Source organism: Microtus ochrogaster, chromosome 4, assembly GCF_000317375.1.
Source record: "Microtus ochrogaster isolate Prairie Vole_2 chromosome 4, MicOch1.0, whole genome shotgun sequence".
In the NCBI taxonomy this organism is placed as follows: Eukaryota; Metazoa; Chordata; class Mammalia; order Rodentia; family Cricetidae; genus Microtus; species Microtus ochrogaster.
In genome coordinates, this window is record NC_022011.1 from 14,215,900 (window position 1) to 14,242,860 (window position 26,961).

At 53.6% G+C, this 26,961-nt stretch overlaps 1 protein-coding gene across 2 annotated transcripts in view; it reads right to left on the reverse strand.

Moving 5' to 3' along the window:
* Positions 1-11,027, reverse strand: part of Adgrg1 (adhesion G protein-coupled receptor G1) — a 29,969-nt gene extending 18,942 nt beyond the window's left edge. Inside the window, exon 1 of one of the 2 annotated variants that reach the window (XM_013354311.2) lies at positions 10,816-11,027. The gene's annotated coding sequence lies outside the window, so the exon portion shown is untranslated. Of the gene's footprint in view, positions 1-289; positions 500-10,815 lie in introns of those variants that run through there. The other variant, XM_005345580.2, reaches the window with a different exon arrangement.
* Positions 11,028-26,961: the final 15,934 nt, after the last annotated feature.

Here is a 26,961-nt window from a genome sequence, read left to right on the forward strand (position 1 = left end):
GGAGGGAGTGTGTGGCTACCCCCAACCACTTCCTGGTGATTCTCCAGACTTGCTGATGTTTGAGTCCCCTTAGAGGACCAGCTACGATGCCCCCAGGGTCCCTGGCAACCCACCACCATTATCTCCCTATCAGTGTCAGCGAAAGAGGGGAGAGGGGATGCGTGCGGGGTTTCAGGAGACAGAATGAAAAGGGGAGGCTGAGGAGAAAGGGAAGGAGATGATGCGAAGGGTGATGGGGGAGAAAAGGGAGGAAAAAGGAGATTAAAAAAGGACAGGAGCAAAAATCTACCTGGCTTCCTCCTCCAGGCAAAAGAGTGACTGGACGAAGATTCCCTGTTTGCAGGCGGCAGACTGCTGGAGTAAGGGACACTTCCCCTAGTACAAGGGGCTGAAGGTTGCATGGAGGCCTGCCCCCCCTCCAAGTCACCACCCCCTTTCTAGAGCTTCAAACAAAGGGGGCAGGCGGGAAGCTGGGCTGAGAAGATGGGCCTCCAGCGCCAAGGGGGAGGAAGGGGCGCAGGTGACAGCAGCCCCTGGCAACCGTTCCCCTGGCAACCGTTGGCAGCTGCATGGACTGCGTCACGGCCTGGCTGAGAGCGCGGGCTCTCTAACTTGTCTGTACCAGAGTGTGAGTGCTTTCATCCTGAGGCTGCCTGGGCTAGGCAGGCGCTGGCAGGGACAAGCTGGGCTCATGGGCAAGAAAGCCAAGTCCTAGAAGGTAGACTGTCTCTCTTGAGAGGACCTCAAAGCCCCAGGGCACCCAAGTTCTCTACAGAAGCAGAATGATAGATTTTTGTATGAAATATATATATATATTAAGGGAGAGGCTTGAGGAAAGGTCTTGCAACGTAGTCGAGGCTAGTCTTGAACTTGCTATCCTACTGCCTCAGCTTCAGGTACTGAGATTGCAGGTGTGTGTCACCACTTCTGGCCCTCGGCAATGACTTTAACACCAAAATGGTTTTAGAACACCGTAGGAGCCAGACCCTTGACCAAATGACACCTGTGGGAAGCTGGCACTTGCTGGCTGCCTCCCTGTGGGCTTGACCACAGCCAGGTGGAACATTCTCTGGTCCCTGTCATTAGCTGCAGTGAATAGAGCATATGACATTCTTCCCTGAAAACGTCAAGGGTCTGTCTCCTGCAGGAAGCCTTCCCAGACTACCACAGCTCACTCAGAAGCCCCTTTCTGAGCCAGCCCAGAACTGAGGCTCCTCCTGCCTTTCTTCCAGAGCTCTCTGGCTAGGGCAGGAGCTTCTGGGCCACTCTTTACCTGCCTAGGAAGAAAGCAGATAGATCAAGGCTTCTGGCTCCTTCACTGAGCACCCAGCGCTGGGCCATTTAGAAACTCATTTCCACCATGCTGCAAGGTGAACAGGGTTGAGCCCAGGCTGAGACAGGACCCTAGAGGCTGGGGAGGGAGGAATGTGATTGCTCAAGGCTACCTGACTGGGAGGGGCAGGTTGTAGAACCCAAACACAGATGTCTGAGCTCTAAGCGCACATTTTATCCTGTGGAGCCCTCTCACCAATACCATGCACAACCAAGCTCCATTTGATCTCCAGACAGGACTCTGCTCACTTCCTTCTGAGTGGGCACAGCTTTGACCTCGGTGGAGCCTTTCTACCCTGTGAGTAGAAAGATATCCAGCCCTTGGAGTGACCCTGAGCGCCAGACAAACTTGAATGAGAGTAGAGAGGTGCACAAAGGCCGCCAGCTCTGAGCCAGCAGCAGATAAGGACAGAGCAGGGCTGCCGAGGCTGAGGCACAGGGTCCCAGGCCTCTGCTGAGTGAGGCAAGTCTTTCCCCTGAGCATCAATGGGAACTCCGGGAATTCCATGCCTCAGGTAGAAGGGCTGGCACAGGCCCTGGGAAAAGCAGCAGGGCTTGGAGCCTTGGGTACACTAGCCCAGTGCCTCTAGCCCATGGACCCAGGCCAGCAGGCTGCCGCGGTCAGGAGGCCACTATTGTCTCACTGCCAGAGCCTGGGACTGTTCAGGCTCTATTTTGGGCCTGGAGGAAGAGGAAAAGAAAGCAAAGAAAGGAGCTGCTGTCCTGGGCAGGAGTGGGGGTGGGGTGGAGACACCTTCCCTGCCTCCAGAAAGAGCCCCAAGGCCCACTGGCTGGGAAGGTAGCCATGTTGGACCCTGCGACCTCAGAGAAGCTGGCAGGGTACCGAGGCTCTGCGGACCCAAAGGGCGGGCACCCCAGCCCCTTTACACATACTTGGTGCCTACTCACTACATCAAGAAGCGGGGCACAGTCAGTCTCATTGCCGTCTGCAGCCCCTGAGCCTCCTACCCATCTTCAACCGCGAGAAACCTGACCCAGCTAATTGCTGCTCAGAAACCACAGCTGGACTTAGACCAGCTTTGCTCCAGAGCTTCTAGGATGCATCTGAGCTGAGGAGAGCAGGGGATCAGAAATGTCTGCCCGATATCTGAGACTCCAGAGCAATACAGCTGTCAACACAAACCAGTGGTCCCACTCCGGCGCCACCTTCCACCACCCCTGTCTTCCCCACAGTCACCAAGTCCAATGCACCTCTAGCTTCACCTCAGGGCCTTGGCACACGCTTTCCCTCACCGTTGTGTGTTCTAAGACCTCCCCTCTGACGGGCCTTCATTCAAATGTCTCCTCTCCTGAGAAGCCATCTATGACTCCCCAGTTCTAACTGTCTTCTGTGTCCATTGTGGTGTTTCTAGTCATCTGTGTCATTTGAAGGCTTGTGGTCACTTCTGAAGTGCCCCTACCATTGGTTTGTTTACTATTCTTCGGTGGCATTTGCTGTCTTTTCTTTTTAAAGTTATTATTGTCGCTGTGACGCTTTTTTTCAATTCCACGTACATGCCTGCTTGTGTCTCTGTGTGTGTCTGTGCACGTGGGCACGGGTGCTTTGGCGGCCAGAGGTATGAGATCCCCCTGTGGCTGAGTGACAGGTGGTAGTGAACTGGCATGGTATCAAATTCAAATCCCCTGCAAAAGCCACTGAGTCACATCTTTCCAGCCCTGGCTGGCTTTGCACATACGACATCCCTGCTGGCGCAGTGTGGGGACCCCAGCAGCTGCCCAGTGCTGCTAGTTGAACGAGCGAGCAAGCGAGGGGAACTGAGGCACAAGCCTGATACTGTAGATCCACGCTAACAATATCTTCAGGAGGGGCTGAACACTGAGCCGTTCCCAGCCTCTGACTAGGGAAGGAGTGCCCACACCTCCACCGCGTGTGAAGGAGTACCCACACCTCTGCCACGTGTTGGGCTAGTGCAAGGAACTCAAGACCATGCACAGCCTGAGAGCTTAGAGAGGCTAACTCCCCCTCCAACCCCTCCAACACGTAGTAGCCTAATAAAAGCTCTGAGAAGTCCTGAAGCACCCAGGTTCTCTTACTCCTACCCAACCTCAGGGTGCGGGGGGGGGGGGGTACTCCAAAGGCTTCTGGATGACATGACGTCTGAGATCTGACTAGCAACTGTGAACACCAAGCCCCAGATTTTCTCTTCACACACAGGCAATATTACCACCCTGTACCCCTCAAGGGTCTGCTTCTGTGTCATGGGATTAGGGAGCCCAGAAAGGTGTCTCACTTACAAAGGGAGGTCGCAGAACTATTACTGTCACGACACATTCCCCTAGTAGGGGAACAGAGATGGGACGCCTTCTGCAGGAAATCTGAGGTGGATCAGAAAGAGGAAGTGGGTGCTGGGGTATAGGAACCCAGGGTATGTGGGAGCCTCTGAAGACTAGGACTAGGCACACAGACTAGCGCTAATCCACATCAGAGATGTGCCTGTGAGCGCCACGACATTCACCTGACTCCATGCCTCTATTGCCACCTGTGAGGAGGGACTCTTTCCCATCATACAGCTGAGGAAACAGGTGTGGAGAGAAGCTGTTTGCCCAGAGCCATAGAACTGGTAAAACTGGACCCCAATCCAGTCTGCAACTCCTTCACTCCTGTGCCTCTAGTGATGCAACACCCCACTCTTACACGGGCAGCCCTACAACGCAAGAGTGTTAGTGGCCCATGACACTCTGCATGAGGTCGAGATGGAGGCTCAGAGAGGTTTGCACCGCAACCCCGAGGCCTCACAGCTGAGGGACTGGGCCAGACTATCCCTGTACACTCATGTGGTGTGTGAACACCACTGTCTTCACAGATCACATTTACTGCAGCTTTGAACTCTGGTTCCCCTAGTAGGGGGACAGGGGTGGGATGCCTGCTTATGCTGATGCCCACGGCAGGGACTCCAGGGAGAAGTGCCAACTGTCTTCCCCAGTCACAGCTAGTATTGGTGACCCCTGTGACAGGTTCAGAGACCAGACCCTACCATCAGGTATCCTAACTGTGTACAAGAAGGGCCTGGAACAAGTGTTGACAAGAAGTTTCCTTACTACACTGCCCGCAATCCAGCAAGATGATATCACCGGTGTTGGAGCAGAATGGGGCAACCTGCACAGCTGCCCAGATTCAAGACTATAGGATACGGATGATCCAGAGGCCCCAGACTCTTCAGGTGGAAAAGTGTCCTTCCTGTATAAAACAACCTCGCTCACTCCCAGCTCCCCATGTGTTGTCTTGGAAAACACCCCTGACAATGTAGTCCGATGTACCGACGGGGGACTTAGATGCAGAGACCAGCAAGGTAGTGGGGAGGGTCATTATGTCACTCAGACATCACCCGTGTGTGGTTAGCACTTAACTGGAAAGGTCGTGGTCATTGCTGCCATCTCCCCAGGAAATGGCCTAGAGTTGGGAAAGCTCTAGAAGAACTGCGAAAAGAACCTTCTGAGCCCCCAAGGCCCTCACATGGCTTCTCTAACCAACTTGAATACTTGCAAGGATGGGGTACTCGCAACCTCCAGCAGGACCAGCCATGGTGACAAAACGGGAACAAGTCTGACCAGAGGTAAGTAAGTGACCAGGTCCCTGCCACCATGGACTGTCCAAGAACCCCCATGCTGCTTCATCATCTCTGAAATGTGGATAGAAATTAAGCCCTGGAGGAGCAGAAGTACCAAAGACAGAATGAGGGCCTTGGGCAGGGAAGTGGGGCTGAGGAGGCAGGCTATTGGCCGGTCCAAGCCACTTGGCATCTGCCCAGATGATGATACAACAGACGGGAATCGGGCCCAGGTTCAGCATGATTCAGCTGTCCTGACCAGCCTCCAGGGTCCACCACTCACACTTGCCAACCTCAAAACAGGTGGGCCAGGCAGTTGTCACCTACCACAAGGTCAGAAAGCCAGGCTTCCAGACACAGAACCACACCCTAAGAGTTGGACTCAGCTGGGAATGCCCACTCAACGCAGGCCCCAGGGACCAAGGGAACTCATTTCAAAAGAGGAGGGACCACAGAATGCTGCTCAGGACACCAGCCTGGCTATAACCCAGGCATCCCTCCTGAAGCCAGGAAGGTGGTCAAACAGGCCTACATCTAACAGCAGGCAATGTCTAAAGGTCACCTTCCCTTGCTATGCCTTTTGCAAAGGGGTCTTCCATCCCTTTCCCCTATACTTGAAGTTCTAAAGAGAAGTCCCAGATAAATGATGGTGATGCTAACTGTGAAGTCATCTCTCTCGAAGGCTGCAGAACACAGAGAATCTGATGACCCTTGGTGTCGTCAAAATGGGCTGTCCTCCCGCTACTACTGAGCAACTATGTGTCAATGAACACAAGCAGTAAACTACAGTAAGATTTCTCCAGCAAGCCGGGCGGTGGTGGCGCACGCCTTTAATCCCAGCACTTGGGAGGCAGAGGCAGGTGGATCTCTGTGAGTTCGAGGCCAGCATGGTCTACAAGAGCTAGTTCCAGGACAGGCACCAAAGCTACAGAGAAACCTTGTCTCGAAAAACCAAAAAAAAAAAAAAAAAAAAAAGATTTCTCCAGCAGACAAGTAACATCTAAGGGGTCATGGGAGCTCTAGGGGTCAAGGTCAACAGTGATATTCTCTAGAAAAAGGAGGACCAGACACCGTAGATGCCAAAGATTGTTCATCATGCAGTTTGTCTGTCCACCATCTTACTGAGCCTCTCCTCTCTATACAAGGGTTTCTGTGCACCCAAGAACCCCAGGCGGAGCTCTGAGGAAGACAGACTCAAAGGAGGTGGCTCTTGTATAAAACTGATTGGCTTTCAAGTGCCGCATATCAGGGAAGTGTCTGGAAGTAAGGCCTCGGGTCTTAGGAAGCAGGATCAAGTCCCAGACAGCACAATTCTCAAAGAAGCACCCTCTCAATGGAATATGCAAGGGTGTGGGCTGTTTATGGATTGGAGCCTTGCTAATGACATCTTTGATAAGGGGCAGACTGTTGCTCCAGAATAAAGGCTCTACTATTCCCTCAGAGAAGGTTTCAGTAGAGCACAGCACTTGCAGGTCTGGGAATGATGCACTTAAAATCTCATGGCTCCCTCAACCCTCTCAAGATGCTGTTTTCACTCCTGTTTTAAGACTAAAGTCCGGGCAGCAGCGGCGCATGCTTTTAATCCCAGCACTCAGGAGGCAAGCGGAGCTCTGTGAGTTCAAGGCCAGCCAGGGCTAAACAGGGAAACCCTGTCTTGAAAAACCAAAACACTACTAATGATGATGATAAAAACAAGGACAGGGTGGCTAGCACACCACATAGCTTCTGGCACTGAGATGGAACCAGGCAGCCCCAGAGCCCACACTCCTAACTACCAGTGCATCTGACCCAGGCACTGCCATAATGGGAGACGGAGAAGGTCTGGGGCCGATGGGGATGAGGCCTGATTTTTCTGAGTCCCAGCAACATGTGGCTACCCCTTTCACTCCCCACATCCCCCCCTAGAGATTCAGGTATCCCATCCTCACCTTACCATAAATAAGACTCAGAGCAAGGAAGTTACTAATTTGGCACTCAGAAGACTGAGGCAGGAGGATCATGAGTTTGAGGCCAGCCTGGGCTACATAGCAATAACCCTGTGTGAAAAACAAAGAGGAGAGGAAGACTGAAGTGGGGGGGGAGAAGGGCAGAGGAGAGAGGAGAGGGCCTCTGTTCAAGGTCACTCATCAAGGGTCTGAACTCTGTTGTAATTCAAGCATCCCCAAGTATTTGAGCAGAGCTTCCAGAGGATCCTCAAAGCGGCAGAATGCTAACTATACATTTGCAGCCCGTATTGCCCTGTGTTCTGGCAATAAAGCTCACAAGAGACAGGCCTGGTCATTTCCATTTACAGACAAGGAAACTGAGGCCCAGAGAAGCTCCATCTTTGGCAGTGTAATGAGTCTCTGGTGCTCACCCACTTTCTCCCATGGGAACTGAGAATCCAGGCAGATGTTGCTAGCAGGTAGGAAGGAAGAGGGCTGAGGACAGAAGGGCGGGAAGGAGAGGCAGTAAGGACAATCTTCTATCTCAACATTTTGGAGTCAGAGCAGCCCTGAAACAGGGAAGGCAGGATGAAGCTATTGGCCACGGGACCATGGATACATCAGGACACTAGAGCTGGCTTTAGGAGAACCAGTCCCTTAACCCCAGCCCATCTCCCATTATCGTGGAGAGGACTGCCTGCTGATGCTCGATGCTCTGCCAGCTTCTCTCAGTAAGCTCTTATCTCTGCCTGCCTGGAATTGTACTCCACACATCGCCAAGGTCCATGCCAGCCCAGGAGCCTGGTGCCCAACCATGCAAGTCTTCCTGCCGACACACAGAGCTAGTTGGGGCAGGCTGACTCGTTCCAGTGTCCAGCTCCCCCTCAGGCAGTGGAGATAAGAAAAAGTGACGTCTCTGGCTTCGGTATGCCCATCTGTCCAATGGAAGTGAGAGAGAAAAATGCTAACTCCCCAGTGGTGCAAGTGCCATTCTAGATGGTTCATGCTAACTCTGCCACGCTCTGAGCAGCCCCCTAAAGATACGGCTAAAGATGAGAAACAGAGGCATGTGTCTAAGCCCACACAACCAAAAAAGGGTACAGCCAAGGTCTCTTTGAACAAGCCTGCCTGAATCCCATCACCAATGCATGGGCTTGCCAGTGGCAAGGCATGGGCACATGCCCTCCAACAACTAGCTTAGGACCAGACAAGACCACCTTGCCTCCTAAGAGAGGCAGAAGAAGACAGCAGTGGGACCTGGAGCCCCAGAGATTCAGCTGCCTTGCTGGGGAAGCCTCCTCACCAACATTCCTTGCCTCTAAAAAAAGCATTGAGCCCAGCATGGGAGGTTTAGGGTTGCTCCAATCCAGGCTGGGATCCCAGGGAACCTGGAGAGTTTGGAGCACATGGGGCCTGGGACTGTGTCTCAGACCATCTCTTACCAGGTAGGCCAGTGGTTTGAGAGGGCTAACCTTAGTCCCTCTCTCCCTTAGCTCAGGCCTGACCTCAGAATCTACAGGCTTCCCCGGGGGCCCCCAGTAATTCCAGATGGGGATGGAGATCCAGAGCCTGGAGAAGGGACAAGCTCTCAGCCGAGTGAGAGATGGCTTGCCAGTATTCCACCCACTGCCTCTGAGAGGCCCTTTTGTGCCAGCTCTGCCCCACCCCCCATTTGCCATCTGCCAGGACCCTGGAGGCTGGTCACCCTTGGCTGCCGGGTGCACTCACATGATGCCCCCATCTGATGTGAGTCAGAAGGCAAAGCCACGCTGAGGACCGGGATGGCGGTATGAAGCCCTACTCAATCTTAGGGGGAGGGTGCAACACTGGAGTTTGGGTGCTGTGTTCTCACACTTCCCCCAACCTCCCCATCAGCCAGCACCTCTCACACCCCTCTCAGGGCCCTGCCCCTTCCCCTACTTCTTAGAAGTCCATCCCACATCTCCCGGAGGGCTCAGCATCCACCAGACAGGAGATCATCTACAGAGGCCCCCTCCATGGCTGTCCTGCCCAGGCTGCCTTCTTCCCTCACCATGCGGGATCCTGAGTAAGCAGGACATCCTCACGGACCACACTGCCCTGTCAGAGCTCTGTCTGCTCTCTTCCCTTCCTTTCGGCTGGACTCTCACCCCCACTTCTTTCTCCTCAGCCAGGAAGTCATCCCTAAGCCTGAGGCTCAAGCTAGCAGCCAGGGGCTGAGCAGCCAGGCCAGACCCTCAGCACTCATCCTCTGCCCTTCCCGCCCTGTTGCCCAGTTCTCCCGCCATTGCTTCCCCTGTGCGGAAGACTGAGACCCCCTGGCATGACACCAAGCGTGCTGAAGTGACCCTCGTCAGACGACAGGACTGCAGCTAGTCCCATGCCTCCAAGCTCTTATCATTCCCCCAAACTCTTCCCATATTGCATTCTCTCTCAGACACCGTTCCCTCCCCCTTCCCTTCTGTCCAGTTCAGAGCCCAACTCACTCTCCATTTCTCACAGACCCCTAGCTCCTGCCACCTCCTCTGGTCCCTTCATCTCCCTCTGCAGCCACACCCCCTGGCCAGCCTGTCCCTACAGGATGGAGATGCCACCTCAGACACCCTCCTCATCAAAGATAGGACCAGGAGCCTGGCTGGGATTCTTGAAGTCCTCAGCCCGTGAGAGGCAAGGTGACAAGGACCACCCCCTCCCATGCCAATTTAACAATGCAGAGAGAGGCTAGGTGAAGTCGCTTTGACCAAAGCAGGCTGTAACTCAAGTTTCTGGGGCTCCAATAGCAAAGGAAGATACAAGCTAGCCCCAAAAGCTAGTAAAGTCTCTGAACGGGGCAGGGACTGGCCTGAATTCTGGGGACCCTCAGCAGCCTGCAGCTCCAAATGACCCAAGCTGCCCCTTCCCACAGTCTCTGACTCCTGGGGGCCTCGAGGGAGGGGGCCACCTATAAGTTCCAACTGACCTATTTGCCTTATTGCTCCCTGAGCCCCTAGGACTGAAGGGAGCCCTCAGTGGGGGCTGAGTGGATGCATAGGCGACCTCCTTGGCCTTCTGAAGAAGGTATGTGATTGTCCCCTCCCATACCATCCATCCCACACCACAGCTGCCTAAGAGGGAAGGGGGACAAAGGGACTCTGCCCCTCCTCGCCCCACCCCCTCAGTAAAATGAGCCCCTTGGAGGCCCTAACGGTCACCACCAGATGGCTGGTTAGAAAGTGGGAAGGACAGGAACCCTGCCCCCATTTCCTACACCAGGGGAAGGGGGACTAAGGGCCTATCAGGCCCAAGCAGCTGGGGGCCCTGAGCTCTTGTGGTTCATGGGTAAGGAGCTCTTGGCCCCTTGGCTTCACTTCCCAGGACTCTTGGTCCAGGTGCCTCCCGTTCAGACCAGAGGCCGCACCAGGCCTTCCTTCCTGGGTTTTAGAGTGTTAGTCTGTGCTGTCTCTGGGGCCCTGTTCTGTCCCCAAGGGAAGTGACAGGGAAGGCCAGCTTCAGGAGTACTGTGCTCAGTCCACCACAGTGCCCTCTTCTGGAGCCTGGCTCTCTGTCTCTAGACTTGCTGTGTGACCTCAGGCCAGCTGCCTGCCCTCTCAGAGTCTCCCTATTCCCAACCCTGCAATAGGAGCGGAGATCTCTGTAGCCTAGGCAGGCCTTGAACCTGAGAGCCTCCTGCCTCCGCCTCCCCAGATGCTGGGATGACAGGGTTGTGTGTGCCACCACATCTAGCTGAGAACAGAGAATGAAAGTCCCAAAGCACAGATGCCATACTGCTGGGCCCAAGCCTTGGTTTTCCAGAGGCCCAACGAGGGGCTCCGAAAGTTGGGTTCCATCTGATCCTGACCCTTTCTCGGCAGCTTTCAGTTTACACACATCTCTATGCTAGAGACCCCCACAGTTGTACTCATCTGAGATAAGCCCCCCCACACACACACACACAAGATTCCTTTACGTTCTACACTCTCTTCTTAGCAGCCGCCTCTCCTCCCACCTACTGGCCGCCCTTAGTCCCGTACCTGTTGCCAGGCAGAGGGCTCTGGAAGGAGTCGGGCAGCTGGACCCCCTTTCAGGATTCACCTCCAAGGCTGAATCTGCCAGTCTGGGTTCCTCGTGGGTAAGAGCGGGAGAGAGAGAGCAAGAGCTAGCTAGCAAGTGCACTGGCCGGGGGTAGGGTCAGACTCTTGGCAGCTGGCAGCCCCTCTGCCGCAGTCAGCAGCCTGTGTGGAGCCGGAGAACCGGAGAGAGAGCCGGGACACCCTCCTGCCCTAGCTCAGCTCCTCCCTTCAGGCTGGGGATGAGATGACTGGCTAACTGTGAGTCATGGCTTTCTCAGAGGGAGGCAGGAGGAGGCAGGGCTGACAGAGGTGAGGCGGGGACCCTGGGGGATGCCCATGACTCAGGCCTGGCAAGTGGGAACCTGGGTCTCACCTCTAATCAATCTCAGAACCCCGGTGCCGGTTTCAGGGATGGGAATGAGTTGGGGTGACTGTGCCTTCTCACCCCCTATTATCAAGGTCCCTGGGGGGCTGCCCCTCCTGAAGTTCTGTCAAAGAAACCAATTTGCCATGGCAACAGGCCACTCAGATGCTGTCCCCCTCCTCCAGGCGCAGCCAACAACTGCCCCTTCCTGAAGGTCAGCCGAACCTCCTTGGCAGCAGGCAGAAGTCAGTACTGACTGGCAGACTCCTGGAGGAAGGGGGTGTCAGGCTGCTGGCTTGAGGCCATGCTGACCTGTGTCTCTGAGCATCTTCTTCCCAGCAGGAAGCCAGGCCAGAGTTCCTGGCTCTTCATCAGCGGCAACCTTTCAAAACCCACGTCCTAGACCCTGAGACCCCAGGGACCTCTAGAAATAGTCTGTCTGCTGAGTCAAATGGGAAACTGAGGCCCAGATAAAGAGCCCTTCCAAAACCTCAGAAAGAGCAATTTGGAAATGGGCCAACCCCACCATGCCCGTGTTAGCTGTTCCCTCCGCTTCTGAGGTTCGCTGGTCCTGCACAGCCGGGAGTGGGTGAGTGGGAGGTATGGGGGGTAGCGGGATAAGCCTAGGCCTCCAGAGGGAAGTCTCCAGTCTTTCCTCTCCATAGGGTGTGAACAAACAAGTCCTGGGTGGCAAGCGCCGTGGGGATTTCACAACCTAATGAGGGCAAGCGGCAACAATAACAATAATGGCAGTAATGGACTAATAGCGATCACACCGCCGGCATCCCAGCCTTCCCTCGTGCCTTCTTCACACTTAATGAGACTTGAGAAATATTCTCCAGGAATGGAGTAAGGAAGGAAGAGGGCTGGGCAGAGGAAGGGAATTAACTTGTTCAAGGTCACACGGCTGGGGAAGCCCAATGGTCCACCTCACAACAGCACCATTGCATAAGGCGAGGTGACCGCACACAAGCGGGTGGCTTATTTGAGGCCACACGGTTAAGACATGGGTGGGCCTGTGGCTCTCAGCAAACACCTATCAGGTGCAGACCCTTCACCTCATCATTTTCACCATATCTCCACCGTACAGAAGAGGCCCCAGGGATAGAGAAAGCAAGGGACTCTTGGCCACACCTTTCAAAGGCTAGAAGCCAGGTATGAACTTAGTGAAGCCAGAGCCCCTGTTCAATATTGAAGGAGAAGACAGGACCGCCAATAAACAGAGAGCCACAGAAGGGCCTTCCAGGGGGACAGCAACAGGGGTAGAGAGGTGGGGAGAGCCATTTTTGGAAGGAAATAGAACCTGTTGAAGAATATGGGGGCATATGGTGGATGATTTTGAATGCATGGAACTGGAGGGCTCATCAAAGGCACTGGGAGCCATTGAAGGTGTTCAACTAAGGGGTGCCTGTAAGATGAGACAAAGAAAAGCTGGGGTGAAGACTCTCATCCAAGAGACCAGATGCAGGGTTGGGGAAAGTCAATCAGAAAAGGGGGAGGTATCAAAAGCATCTCTGATGTGTATAGCTGGGTATGGGGTGCAGATCTGGGAGATGAGAAAAGGCAGCCCTAATGCCTGCTGGGATGGGAGCCACACATCCTCCATGGCCACTGGAAACATGGTGCCGGGGCTCAGCCATAGAGCTGTGGCTCCACAGGGAGGGCTGGGGGGCTATAGACTGGTGGCAGAGCCAGGGGTGGGGTAGGGGACAGAGGAAGTCGATGGTTGCTCCTTCTGTACAAGGGATGGAAGGGAGGCAATGCTGATGCTGATCTGGAGCCAACTGGCTACAGCAGACTCTGCCAGCTGGTGACTTGGGCAAGTGTCTCTACCCCACCACCTCTTTGCTGTTGGTTGAGGACAAACATGGCACCTGCTCCCTAGGCACTTAGGAGAGACCTTCAGGGGCACATGAACCCCAGGATACTGAGAACAAACCAACAGGGCTTGTGCCTGCTGTGGCTGCTGCCTGAGACAAGGCCTGGGCAGAGAGAAAGATGGAGTGTGTGACTGGCAGAACTTCAGGGGACATTCAGACCTTGCTCTCTTTCTAACCTGCCAGAGAGAACAACAGGTTGCACAAGCCAGCCTCGTGAACAGCAACGAGCTGTGCCCACCTTTGCCAGGGGCCCAGACAGCCACTGCGTGCTCAGAGATGGGTTTTTACTGGGCGAGAAGAAAGAGTTCAAGCACAGGTTTCTCTTGCAAGCTCGGTGATCTTGTATATTTTGGAGCACAATGCCCAGCATACAGATGCTGAGTGCACACAAGGGTGCAAAGCTCCAGCTAGTAAACATCCAGTGTCCCCTCTGTACAACAGGAGCACCCCCTCCATTTTTCAGAGATAAAGACAGAGGCCCAGAAAGAGGACCTTCCCAAAGCCACCCCACAATCCTATAGCCTGTAACCCAAAGATCTGACAGTACTGTGCTCCCAGACACCTCCCTGCTCCCTTCATTCCCGTGGGAAAGCCTCCTGCCCACAAGCGTGGGGGAAGCCACAGCCCCCGTGATAACGCCACCTCCTGTCACGTAGCCCCAGGGTCCAGCATGCATGGCGGTGCCCATGTGACTCAGCCACCCTCACAAAGGCAGCTGTGTGCCAGTGCCCGGGACAGACTTTCCCACTGCAGGCCATTCTCTTCCCCTAGCCTGGGAAGAGTATGAAAACCAGACTGGTCCAAGATGAGGAGAAAGGGGGCCCCTCTCAACTGTTAAAGCGGGCTGCTAAGCCTCGGGGGGATTCTAGCCTGGGCTTGGGGTTCAAGGACACCCTGCCAGATAAAGTTAAATGAAGGCTAGCCAAAGTTCGAAAGTGGAGTCTGCCCAAGCCTGTTTTCGGAGACCTTATTTGGAGTCCATGCTGGCTCGCTGGGGGAGGAGCCAAGCAGAAGCCCGCCTCTATTTACCTGTCTCACATTTTCAAAGCCCTGGGGTTATGGTCTGGAAGAGTCACACCCCAAATGCTGGCACAAATCTTTTAATCCCCTCCTGGCCACAGCACTGTCCCTCTTCATCCCTACTCCAAACAGTCACTTGCCATATGTCACACAAGTAACCGTAGGTGCTTTCTCCTACAACCCTGAGAAGGGCCTTTGCCTTATTTACAGTAGGAGAGGGAAGGAGCCCACCAGCCCAGTGTTGCGACCCGAGCCAGGGTCTGACCTTCAGGCAAGTTCCTTTCCCCAAGTCCCTCCTCTTCCTGGTCCCAATGACATTTGACAGCATGCCAAGAAGTGGCCTTGGTCCCTAACATGGACACACTTCCTTTCTCTCTGTGCTCCCCTGGTTCCAGCCTGCAGGGAAGAGGCCACTCCAATGTCCTGTTCCCTAGATAAATTCAGGCTGGATGGCCTCCAAGGTCACCCCCACTGTCTGCCCTCGGAGGTGGGCATGCCTGAGTGCCCAGCTACCTAAGACACGCAAACTAAACAAGAACCTCCTGTTCGTGTTGTGGCATGACGGAATGTCTGACCCTCAGCTTAGCCACCCCAAGAGCCCTTAGCAGGAGGGCTGAATCCAGCCAGAACATGTTTAGAGAATCAAATTGGCCATGCCCCTGACTCTAAATGTTTAAGCCCAGGGCAAAGATGAGGCACTTCGAACAAGCCCTCACCCGTCCCGCCACACATCTGCCAGTTTGGGCCTGCCTTTCAGGATCCAGAGGCCCAGGGTAAAACGTGAAACCTGACTTATCTCTGAACAGAGGTTACCTCTACGGCACAGGTGACCAGGGGAGCTGTCACAACGAGGCCTTCCTGCTTTGCCTCTTCAGGGTGTGACTCTATGCTTTGTGCTCAGGGGAGCACACTGATCCACTCCAAACCTCTCTCTCTCCCTGCTCTGGTACCCTACAGAATTGCCCCAAAGCCCTCCATAACTACCATGGGAGTCTAGCATCAAATTGCTGGACTTTGACTTCTCTGTACCTCAGTGTCCTCATATGTAAAATGGGGTGGCATCCTCCTGGGTTTGCTCTTTGGCCTGTGTTGAAGTACATGCTTGCGTACATGTCTATGTGAATGCATGTGTGCACATGTGTGTGGAGGCCAGAAGTCAACTTCCAGGGTGTGTATCTTCCTCTATCACTCTCTGTCTTATGTGTTAAACGTCTTAGGAATTACACTTATTTATTGTGTGTGTGTGCGTCTGTGTGTGCATGCACATATGTGCACGTGCATGCCCACATGCAGGTACCAATGCCTCTGCATGCATGTGGAGGTCAGAGGATAACCTGCAGGAGTTGCTTCTCTCCTTGCACCATGTGGGATCCAGAGCTCTCCCTCGGGTCATCAGACTTGAAGGAAACTGTTTCAGCCTAACTATCTTGCTGGCTTCACATTACTTTTGGAGACAAGGTCCCTCACTGAACCTGCAGCTCATTGATTCAGCTAGATTTGCTGGACAGCAAGCCTGAGACCCTCTCGTCTCTGCCTCCCCAGAGGTAAGGTACAGGCACAAACCACCAAGTTTGGCTTTTTATGTGGTCCTGGGGATTCACACTCAGGTTTTCAGGCTTACATTGTGTGTTACCAGCTGAGCTATCTCCCTAGCCCCATGGATCTACTCTTAAAACGCCCCCAGTGTGCGGGAACAGAAGGACTTTGATCCTCCACTCCGTCTTGGCCAGAAAGTCAGACTTGATCTGAGATGACCAGCATCTCTATGCCAGTTCTGCCAACTGTCACACATTTGTGCCCCATCGATGCTGCCCCTCCCCAGCTCCTGCCCTGTGAGGTTTGAGTGGCAGCTGCCCAGGCTCCAGACTCAGGCCAGCTGTTTCTGATCAAGTAGAGAGGCATTAGCTCATCTGTGCCAAGGCAGGCAAGGGGAGTCCAGAGAGGCTTAGTGACCACCCATAAGGTAGTATAGCAGGGAGCAAATATTGGGTAAGACTTGCTTCATCTTGAGAAAAACACTATGCCAGGTCACCCACTGCCAGAGTCTCCAGGACCGGGATCTTGGCTGTGCTGTCCCTTGTGCCCACATCCTCTTCTCAGTGCAGACACAGCACAGATATGTTGAGGTGTGGACTACGGGAGACTTAGGAATTCCCAAGGCGGACACACTTGTTTCCTCACCTGGAAACCCAGTAGGCTTCTCCGCTTCCTCCCCATTTCCCTCTCCCTCTCCTTTGAGACAGGGTCTCTCCATGTAGTCCATGCTGGCCCTGAACTCGAAATTGACCTGTCCCAGTCACCCTAGTGTGGAGATTACAGACCTGTGTCACCCTGCCTAGCTCCAACTTCTCTTTTGATGCAATAAAGAGCCGTGATCCTGAGTACTTCGTAGACATCCCGCAGAGCACGGGACACCCTAGTCCCAGGAGACCCCGCCCCCAGAACCTCTCACTTTCTGCACACCCTTCTGACCAGCAGCCAGGGAACCTCCCCCCGGGGTCTCCCACTAAGTGCTGGGGCGCAGGTGGTGCAGAATACATAATGGAACGATGGCAGATGCTCATTAGCAGGGGCCCGCCGTGCAGCCCACATGCCTCGGGGAGCCAGGCTGGCAGAGGCAGAGCAGCGGCGCCAGCCACCCACCTTTGTCTGGCTGGCTGGGGGCCCTGAGTTGGGGCTGGGGGCTGGGCACTGGGGCTTTAGAAGCAGCATTTGCTTTCCACTCCCACCATGGCACAACTGGGGCCATGGGTCCAGACAGAAGGAATGCCAGGCTTCCACCAGAGACCATGGCAAGCCCGAGCTTCCTCTCTCTGTCCAGGTGCATCTTTGGTCACCATGTGGGGGAAAGAAGCTGGTAGGAGAGGGGAACCTTCTGCTAGACCCTTGCAGATGGGGTGACAAACCCGGGCTGAGAGGCAAAGGGACCCTTGGCTGGCGCAGTAGAAATGGACACACCTGAGCTCTGCCCCTCTGCAGGCTCACCAGGAAAGTCTGCCTGCCTCCTTTTCCTCCTCGAAGTCAAACAAGTAGGGTGGCCTGCTGCTAAACCGGTTCCCCATGGATCTCAGAAGGAAACAGCTCTGGGAGCACTGGGGACGAAGGCAAAGATGGGGTTCATGCTGCCAGCCCTCATTCACATGCCAGGGTCCAAGCTTCACTCTGGCCCTCACGTCGGTGGTCTCCGTCTAAGCAAAGAGAGACACACCTTACACCTTGGCGGTACGTTCCAGTACCCCCATGTGAACATGCTCAGGCCACACTCTGAGCAGCAAGGAACGACCTCAGCCAGCGCCTCTAACTTGCTCGTTCCCTGGGAAACACCAGGGATCAGGCACAGGCGAGAAACCCGGAGCTGAGACCAAGGTCAAGTGGGCAGGGCCAGGCTAAGGCGTGCCACGTCCGCTGCTCTTTCTTACCTCTGTCTCCCTCTCTGGACAGAAGCCTCTCGCCTCCAAGTCTAGGCAGGCCCTTCAATTGACAGCGTCTGCAGCCTCCTCCTCCTCCTAGGTATCCAGCACCTAGTTTGAGCCTGCCTAGGCAGCAGTAAACTCAATCCAGGTGAGGCTCCACCTACCTTCTAGCTTCCGGTGTCTGTAGCCTTCTGACACTCCTGAGTTTTCTGGCACAGTCTGAATGGTCTTCAGCCTCGGTGGACTTTTGGCATCTCTACCCTGGACAGCATGAGCTGCCTTGTATGAGGCTGGGATCACCCTGTCGCTGGGCTTCAGAGACCTTTCGAGTCTGTCGGAGGCATGCCACCACGCCCCCGCACACCTGCAAACTGCCAGCCCTTTGTGGCTTCTCTCCGCCTCCACTGAGCTGGGGCCCCACCTGAATCCTGCCCCATATCCTGTCTGCAGTGCAGTATAAAGCAGCCACAGGCTGGAGGATGCTGGAGGCCTCCAGGGCTGTGGGTGGAGTTCCTAAAATGTCCTGCTGGACTAAGGTGGAAGCAGGCAGAGGGTAGGGGCAGAGATGGAGCTTCTTCCTAGGGATGGGTAGTGGCAGCTGCCCCAGGTATCTTGGGCAGATACCAGGGGAGAAGTACAGGCAAGCTTCACCCTGCAATAGAGAGGCCCTGTGCGTACATGTCCCCCCAGCCACTGCCACCCACCTCTTTTCAATGTTCTTACAGTCAGGCGCCGGTATACAAGGGGTCCTTCTGATGTACACCCACCCCCAGCGCTGAGACCCGCAGGCTGAGCCAGACTTCCCCCCAGGAAGCCAACTCAAGCAGAGGCCAAGCCTCTCAACAAAGTGGTATCCAACACTATAGAGGGCCAGGGCCGTGGGGGTGTGTCACTCCTTTCGGATTAACCTCGGGGGATCCCCACACTCCATTGTGTTTCCTGCTGTCACCCAGATGGATCCCCCTACTTTCCTTGTCTATGTACCCTCGCCGTTACCAGAGCAGACCCAGAGTAGGGTCTGGTCTAGACAAATGATGGGTAACTGGTGAGAGAATAAGAAAAGAAGATGGATCGGGGGATGAATAGATGGATGGACTGGAGGAGGGATGCCACACATGTATGGAAAGCCAACTGCGAACCAAGACTGTGGTAGGCATAAGAGAGACAGCTGAACTAAATCCTAAAACCACCCACTAAAATCCCTGGCCTCTCAGAGCTGCAGGGATTCAGACCATAAATCAATACACAATAAATATGAAATCTATCCAGAGCTATCAAGACGAGGGGAGTGATAAGGGAGCAGGGCTAGACGCCCGGTGGGAAATGATGCTTGAGTTTAGACAGCAACCGAGGAGGTAGCCTTTGGGGTGCCTGGAGTAGAGCATTCTAGGAGAAGGAAGAACCTTTGCAAAGGCCCTGAACTGGGTGAGCCTGGCTTAAGGGCTGAGGAGGAGCTTGCTCACTGATGTGCAACTGAATGAAAGAGCCAAAGGTAGAGACAAGGCCACAGAGGGGAAGGGTGGCCAGCCAGCCAGACGAGGGTCTAGGAAGGACAGGTGTGGTCATGTGTTGCAAGGAGGTGATATAAGCACCTGCCTGCTGGCAACCGCTCTTTCCGGGCCCTGCTGAGACCCTCAATGCCACCATCACCCCTTCCATATAAGAACCCCTGGCTACCGGAGTCCCCTCGGCTACAGCGTGAGCTCACACCCCTCTGCTCTGACCAGCACAAGCAGGGTCCCCTGAGCTGAGCAGATAAGGGGTACCAGGGAAGATGACAGTCACAGAGCGGACCCACACAAAAACCTGACTACAGAGTTTCCCCATCGTCCTGGAGATAAGGACACAAAGGGAGCCCCAGTGTCTTCCTGCATGCCCACTGGTGACTCCCTCACTTGTGACACCCACGCTTCACATCTTCCCGTGTGACCTCGGGGCCCCTGGCATGTGCAGTTACCATCGTTCCCTGTCACTCACTAGCAAGGGCTCGTGCTAGAGTCCCAGTCTTGGGTCCTCTTTTGCTGGGTGCACTTGGGGAAGTTGCTTAACCTCTCTGTGACTCGGGTCATCTATCAAGTGGGAAACCCTGCTTTTGCTCTGATTGCCTCTCAAAAATAACAAGAGTTGGGCAGTTCAGTGTGCCTGGCGGTGCAGGTGCCTGAGGAACATTTGTAAGTCTGAAGGCCTGGTCTCCTGGCAACCCAGATCATCCTCTGGGATAGCCCGTTAAGAACATGAAAAGTCACAAGATTGTGTCCAGGTCTCAGACCTGCCAGCTGCAGAGATGTTTGTAACCACCATAATCCAGGCCTGAGACAAAAGCAGGCTCTGTCTGGGTCATCCTGGAAGGAGCAGCCACCTGGTGTTAAGGGGTAAGCTACTCCCAAACAAGGCAGAGTGGAGTCCAAGAACAGGCCTGAAGTCACACCCAAGCAGATGGTCCCCAGAATCTGTCCTAAACCCACCACTACCCATTGGAAATAGAGAAAATATGGATCCCTTCCCTTTCAGGCACTTGAGGGACAGGGTGAGAAGGTCCCCAGGGCTGTACCCCATGCTTTGAAGCTAAGCTTCCATGTTCCTTCTCAGAGCTGGTGAGGCCCATAAGGCCAGGGCGTGAACTCCCGTCTCTGTGGAGAGCCCTGGTTGAGCCGTGGTTGAGCCATGGTTGAGCCAAGGTTGCGCTATGGTTGAGCCGTGGTTGAGCTCACCTTGGGCACTGAGAAGGGACTTGCTTCACCTGTGGTGACGACTGTGCTTCCTAGTCATAGATTAACTGACTTGGGCCATTCGTTTTTCACTAGTTCCTGTATTTATCCACTGAGCTAATATTTGCCTAGTAAGTACTAAGTGTGGGGCCTTCAGAAAACAAACACCCCCGGCAGCCAGTGGAGATGGTGAGGCCAGGGCCCGGGTGTGTACCGCCTGGAGCCTGGCTCCACCTGCTGCTCTGTCCCCTCGCTTAGCTTCAGTCCGCGTGCACAGCGGTGTGAGAGGCACCTGTCCCTGCCGTGAGGATCCCATGGGAAGATGCTAAAGCCCCCTGGATAATGGCTGACACATGTTTCTGTGCCTCATAAATGTCCCCCATCCCCAGTGCAGAGCAGAAGGTAAGTCACCGACATCTGGCTGGCAGCCTTTTAGGTGCTCAGTGCTGTTCCTGCTGTTAATGACCTGGCAAAAGTCATTCTTCATGGCAGTGTGAGTGTGCAAGGTCACTGCTCCAGAGCACACCCCAGCAGCATCCTGAGTAGCCTTACCAAGCCTTGCAGAAAGCAGATGGGAAGGATGGAGAGCCGACGACCTTGCCTAGGCCTTGGTAAATCTGTAGCAAGCCAGGAGTGATGACTGTCACCCTGGCAAGAGGCTGGGTTAAGGGGACGGAGAGTTCAAGGCCAACTGGGTTGTGCCGCAGACCCTGACTCGGCTAAGTCTCAGTGAGGTCATTCTCAACTTTGTATCCTCTGGTCACGGTCAAGGCTAGCCTTCTAGGTTCTTCCACACAGCGTCACCCACCTGTGTCCAGTCTAGAGACAGGAAACCTCGCTGCGGTCTGAGTGGTTGCCACGCAGTAGTACTTCAGTTCTTTGAAGCTGGAGCCTTTCTCTGACCCTTAGTCAGTAAGGGAGAATAAGAGGTCCATCCCGAAGTGTTCTCCAGAAAGTAGCAGGAGAAGATGGAGGGGGGGACTTTTGGAAGACACACTCATGCCAGCAGATCCAAGGGCAATATCTGTCCCCATTTTATAGATGGAGACACTGAGAGCAGGCAAGAGAGATGCACAGCTCCACTCTGAGTCAGTACCATTGGGCCACGTCCTCAATGTTCCGTGACACTGCTTTGGAGTGGCCCTGTCCTTTGAGGTGACGTCTGAGTCACATCTCCAGCCCCCACCCCCACCTCAGCCTGGAGACAGCACTCATGGTGAGCCCACTAGACAGACACAGGAAACTGGGGGAAACCAAATGTCACATATGGGCTTCCAACAGAGATGCATCGAGGGGAGTTAGCACTGAGAAAGGGTTTCACCCACAAAGGGGACTCACTTCCCACCCTTCCTCTACCAGGGAAACTCCACCTGGCCTCTCCCCGCACCCTGCCCACCCATAGGAAGTTAGTCCTTAACCCTAACAGCCCCATGGCCCCGCATTCCTTTACCTGTAGGAGCGTTCAGAGGAGCTCCCTGGACCACTTCTGAGCACCAGGTTGCTTCCAAACACTGCATTTGGATTGCATTAGGGTTTGTGGACCAGGCTGAGCCCAAAATGTAACTGCATTGCCCAACGGGACCAGCAGCAGGTTCTGAATGGACCACGGATCCCTGGCTTATCTACATCATCAAGTTTCATATCTGATGTATTTCATTTGTTCATCCAACATTTTCCAAGTGTCAAACTGTTCTCTGTGGGGCCAGACAAACACTATGCATGTTTTTAGGGTACTCGTGCCTTGATGAGGAAGTCAGGTACAGAATTTTAAAAATTAGAGAAACCCCGTAAATATAAGAAAAATATTTACATATAGCATAAAGGAGTGGTCATAGAGTGTATGAAATCATGAACACACGTTACCTAGGAAACCAGGGAAGCCCACTCAGAGGAGGGAAAGAGACCCAAGACACGTGGGATGACTCAGAAGGGGCGTGAGCATAAGTGTAGGAAACTGAAGGCTGGTGAGCATGGGGGGAGCTGGGGAGAGGACCACTCCCTCCCAGGAGAGACACCAACTCCAGTCACTCAGGGAAGCCGGAAGGCAGGCAGCCTTAGGCCTAGCTGTCCTGAGCAGGCCAGACCTGGCCACTCTGCCCTGAGTCGGTGCAGAACTAGGAGAGGGTAATGACAGGCTCTAAACATTGTTCCGGCCTGAATGGGTATTTTCATTTACACTAAGTGGGATGAAACCTGGAGGAACTGTCTGATGAAGGAAGGTCATTGGTTAATTATAATAAAGAAACTGCTTGGCTCTCATAGGTTAAGTGTATACACCTATGGATGGGTGGAGTAAACAGAACAGAATGCTGGGAGGAAGAGGAAGTGAGCTCAGACTTGACAGCTCTGCTCTCTGGAGCAGATGCCATGCTCCCCTCTCCCGGGCAGACGCACGCGATGAAGCTCCGACCCAGGATGGACATAGGCTAGAATCTTTCCTGGTAAGCGCACCTCGTGGTGCTACATAGATTATTAGAAATGGGTTAAGAGGCTGAAACTAATGGGCCAAGCAGTGTTTAAATGAATACAATTTGTGTGTTGTTATTTCGGGGCATAAGCTAGCCAGGCGGCCGGGGTGCTGGGGACGCAGCCCTCAGCTCTTATTACTACAACTGTCCTCTGTTGCCAGCGACACAAACTTCTTTTCCTGAGTCAAGATTCTAGGTTGCTTGGACGATCATGTCACTGTTTCCGTTGTCTGTCATTATTCCTGATGACGGTGGCGGCTACAGATCTGGCACTCACCAAATGCGCCTTATTTAAATTCTCTCCTCCACTTTCATGAATTCATCCAGATGATCGGCGAGCTAATGGCCGCAGCCTGATTCCCATCTCCTTCAGATTCCCATACCTCAGCTCCTCACAGACAGCTTGAGCAGACCAAGCTTGGACCTCAGAACCAAGGAAGATGAGGGAGACTCAGCATTCTACAGGATTGCCCATATCCATGTAGTAGATGTCACCAACCTCAAGAGGTAGGTATGAGTCTGCCAGGGAATTAATTGTAACAAAGTACTAAAGACTGAGTAGTTTAAGGAGCCGGAATGGGTCCTTGGTTCTGGAGTCCAGAAGTTGAAGATTAAAGTTTCAACGGGGTGAGTTCCTTCTGAGGGTCCCGAGGGCCTTTACACAACTCTTCCTGGCTTCTGGTAGATGAAGGCCATCCTTGACACTCCTGGGCAGGGTAGCATTGCTAGATCTCCACCTCCCTCTTCCCTTGATGGCTGTCTGGGCCCACGGTCCCAGTTTTAAAGGGCTTGACCCTAAGAGCCTCCAGCTAAGTTGATTAAATGTGGAGTGATCCTGTCCACACACGCGTCACGGCATCTCACACTCAGGTATATGGACCTTGATTCCCATGACAAAGAAAGCAAAGAGAGCCAAGAACTGAACCACAGGGACAGATTATAGTCAGATGTAACCATTAAAAAGTGCTACATTGTGGGGCATAGTTGCACACGCCTTTAGCCTTTAATCCCAGCACTTGGGAGGCAGAGGCAGGAGGATCTCTGTGAGTTCGAGGCCAGCCTGGTCTACACAGCGAGTTCTGGGACAGGCTCAAAAATACAGAGAAACCAGAAACCCTTTTTGAAAAACCAAAATCAGAAGAAAAGAAAAAAAGAAAAAAAGAAAGAAAAGAAAAGGAAGTTTAGAGCTCTGAGTATTTACTACTTTGTAATTTTGTTTGTGTAATTTCATTCCTCGCCCCTCCTTTTCCCTCCCCCATCTCTCCCCTTCCTCCCCACTTCCTTCAGCCTCTTTGTGCCATCTGGTCCCAATCTTCCAGTCTCAAGCAATCCTCCTGCCTCATCCAACCAAGTAGTTGGGACCACAGACACATGCCCAGCTTTAATTCTATATGCCTGTGTTACTGGAGACAGAACCAGGACCTCATGCATGCTAGGCATTTGCTCTATCGCTGAACTCCCTCCAATTCCTATGATTTCACAGCAGCTGTTTAACAGCCAAGCTACGGATGGTCCAAACATTTCACAGTCTTGTCCACCAGCACAGGCAGTTAGACATTTACCACTGGCGTCCTCCCCTCAGCTTATCCTAGGTCTCCAGCTGGCTTCCCAGGGGCTTAGATAAGAGCTGGGTCGCAAAGTGGGTTTGAGTCTTCCGTATGTCCTCTGAGGTCTCCTCATCTTGAGAAGACCCTGAGGAAGGGATACTCTGGTAACAATGGGCTGTGACAGGGCCGTCAGGCAGACCAGCAAAGAGCTACAAACAGCCTACACATCCGGCACCAGAAAAACACTCGCCCCAGTTTTCACCTTGAAAGTGACCAGCTGGTTTATTTTGTCCCTGGTTGTCCTTGCCTGGAAAGTTTTGCATTCTAAGAATCTGCTTGGTCCTAGGCAAACCCAGACATTGGTCACATGATCATCTGTGTGGCCACAACAACATGATGCTTAGTATCGTGGTACACCCAGTAGAGAACACAGAGAACACAAAGGCTGTGTCTTCACTGGTCTCAAGAGCATTTCTCCTCCAAGGCAGAGCTGATACCCAGGCACCCTGGAAAGTTTCTACATAGCAAGAATTAGAGTATTTGAGCCAAGCCTGAGGATGGCAGAGGTATGGAGCAAGGAGAGACATTCTGAGAAGTAATGGCCAGACCCTGGAAGTGGGTTCAAGCGACTTTAAGGAGGTGGCCTACCACCGGGTACCTCAGTGTTTCCATCTAAGCATGTCCTTCCACCATGGCAGTGCCCTGCTTCTCACAAGCTCTCAGGCAATGCCGTCAGGGTGCAGAACCATTGGGCTAGGGCTGTGGGTGCTTTTTCAAAACCACTTTAAAATTATTTCCACTGTAGTATGCAAATGATGTTTGTTGAAACAAAACTCCAGAGTACCTAGGTATGTGGCCTATCTAGAGGCGGAAACCAGATGTGGGGTTGTGGTAGGCGATGCAGTGAGGGCTAAACCCAGTTCTGAAACATCTCATTCCTTGAAACAGCTGACTCAAAAGGGAGCTGGGTCTCCCCAAGGCTAGACCAGCCCAGGCCATAACTGAACCCCAGCAGGGCTGGAGAAATGCAAGGCCTGCAGCCCTGCTCCGATATCCCAGAGAGCATTTGTGTTTTCAGAGCCTCCCAGCGCACGGCTGCTCAGTCTCAACGCCACAGCCTGACAGCAGCTGTTCACACCACAGCCTGACAGTGGCCATTCACACCACAGAAGCTTTAGCACCATGGTGCTGCCATAGCCACAGAGGAAAAGAACCTGCAGCTTAGACAGATCTGGGAGCCACAAGGGTTAAAGATCTTCGCTTTCCCATTTGTCCTGAGTTCACATCACATCTGGTTGTTAGGAGAGCTGACTCGGTGGGCATCACTCTCAGGGGCCTCACCTTGAGTCCTGAGGAAGCCAACTCTGTTATCACCCTACCTAAAATATCAAGTCTGAAGATGAGACTCAGAGCACGGATGCCTCTTGTTCTAGAAAGTGACAGAACCCAGATGGAAGCCCAGGCCACCACTCTCGCCTACCTGTTTATCTGCTAGGATACCCTTCCTCTCAGGCACAGAAGCACCTGGCTGGGCCTGGGGTGTCCTGTGCTGAGATCTTCCAGGGGCCTGTTTCCCTAACCTCAGTTTCTTTGTCTCTGGGTGGTGGCCACTGTACTGGGGCAAGAATTACAAACTGTGGTATCCATGGGCCAGGCAACAAAGTTGCCAGTGCAGGGGGAATGGGGCAGGCAGGAGGGGAGGGGATGAACTGGAGAGCACAGCCCCCCAGCAGCAAGGCCCAGCTCAGAGAAAGGACACTGTAGCAAATACGAGACAGTATGATCCGGTCCTCAGTCTTTGCCATATAAACTAGAGATGTGACTGTTGCATGAAAAATCCCGATCATTGAAAGTCCGGCAGTGGTGGGAGGGTGGAAAGCCTTTGGAAATCACATGAAACCCGTCCAAAGCCAGAGCCCAGTTCTGACTTCAGCTGAGTTCTTCTACAGTCTGTGCAGATGCCGGTTGCTTCATACCGTTGCTGCTGATAGAGCCCCTGCGTTTCAGCTGGGCCCAAACATCTTTGCGAGGTCACCTCGCAGTTAATGATGTTCACATGACTGAACCCTGGACGATAGGTGGCCACTGGAAGCCAAGTCTGCACTACTGGGCTCCCCACTCCTGAAGAGATGGTCTGGGCAGTGAGAGGGCTCAGGTCAAAGCAGCTGCTACCACTGACAACCTGGCTTGATCCCTGGGGCCCACACAGTGGAAGGAGAGAGCCACCTCACGTACATTGACCTCTGACCGCTACATGCACATGGTATGTGTGACCAAACACATACACACACAATAAATAAACAACAAACAAATAAATAAATATTTTTTAAGTTTTCAAAAGAAGTGTCAAGCCGCATATTCCTGTCCCCCACTTGCCCGTCTGAATAGAACACATGCTACTGGCCATAAATCCAAATGAAAGTCATATCCTGGGGTTGAGAGCAAAAGGAGGATGTGTATCCGGTGCCCTGCATGGCCATACTCACCCTGAACAGCCCAAACCATTCCCTGACTGATGATTACCCTGCCGCTGTTAGTGCGTAGCCATAGCAACAATCCACCTAGCGCGGGTGGGAGAATCTCCCTCGGCTGTCATATTTGTTTCTTTTTATTTAATTTTCGTGGTGCTGGGGATAGAACCCAGGATTCTATCCTGTGTGGGCTACACAAGTACTTTACCCCTGAACCAGTCACAGTTCAGAATTTC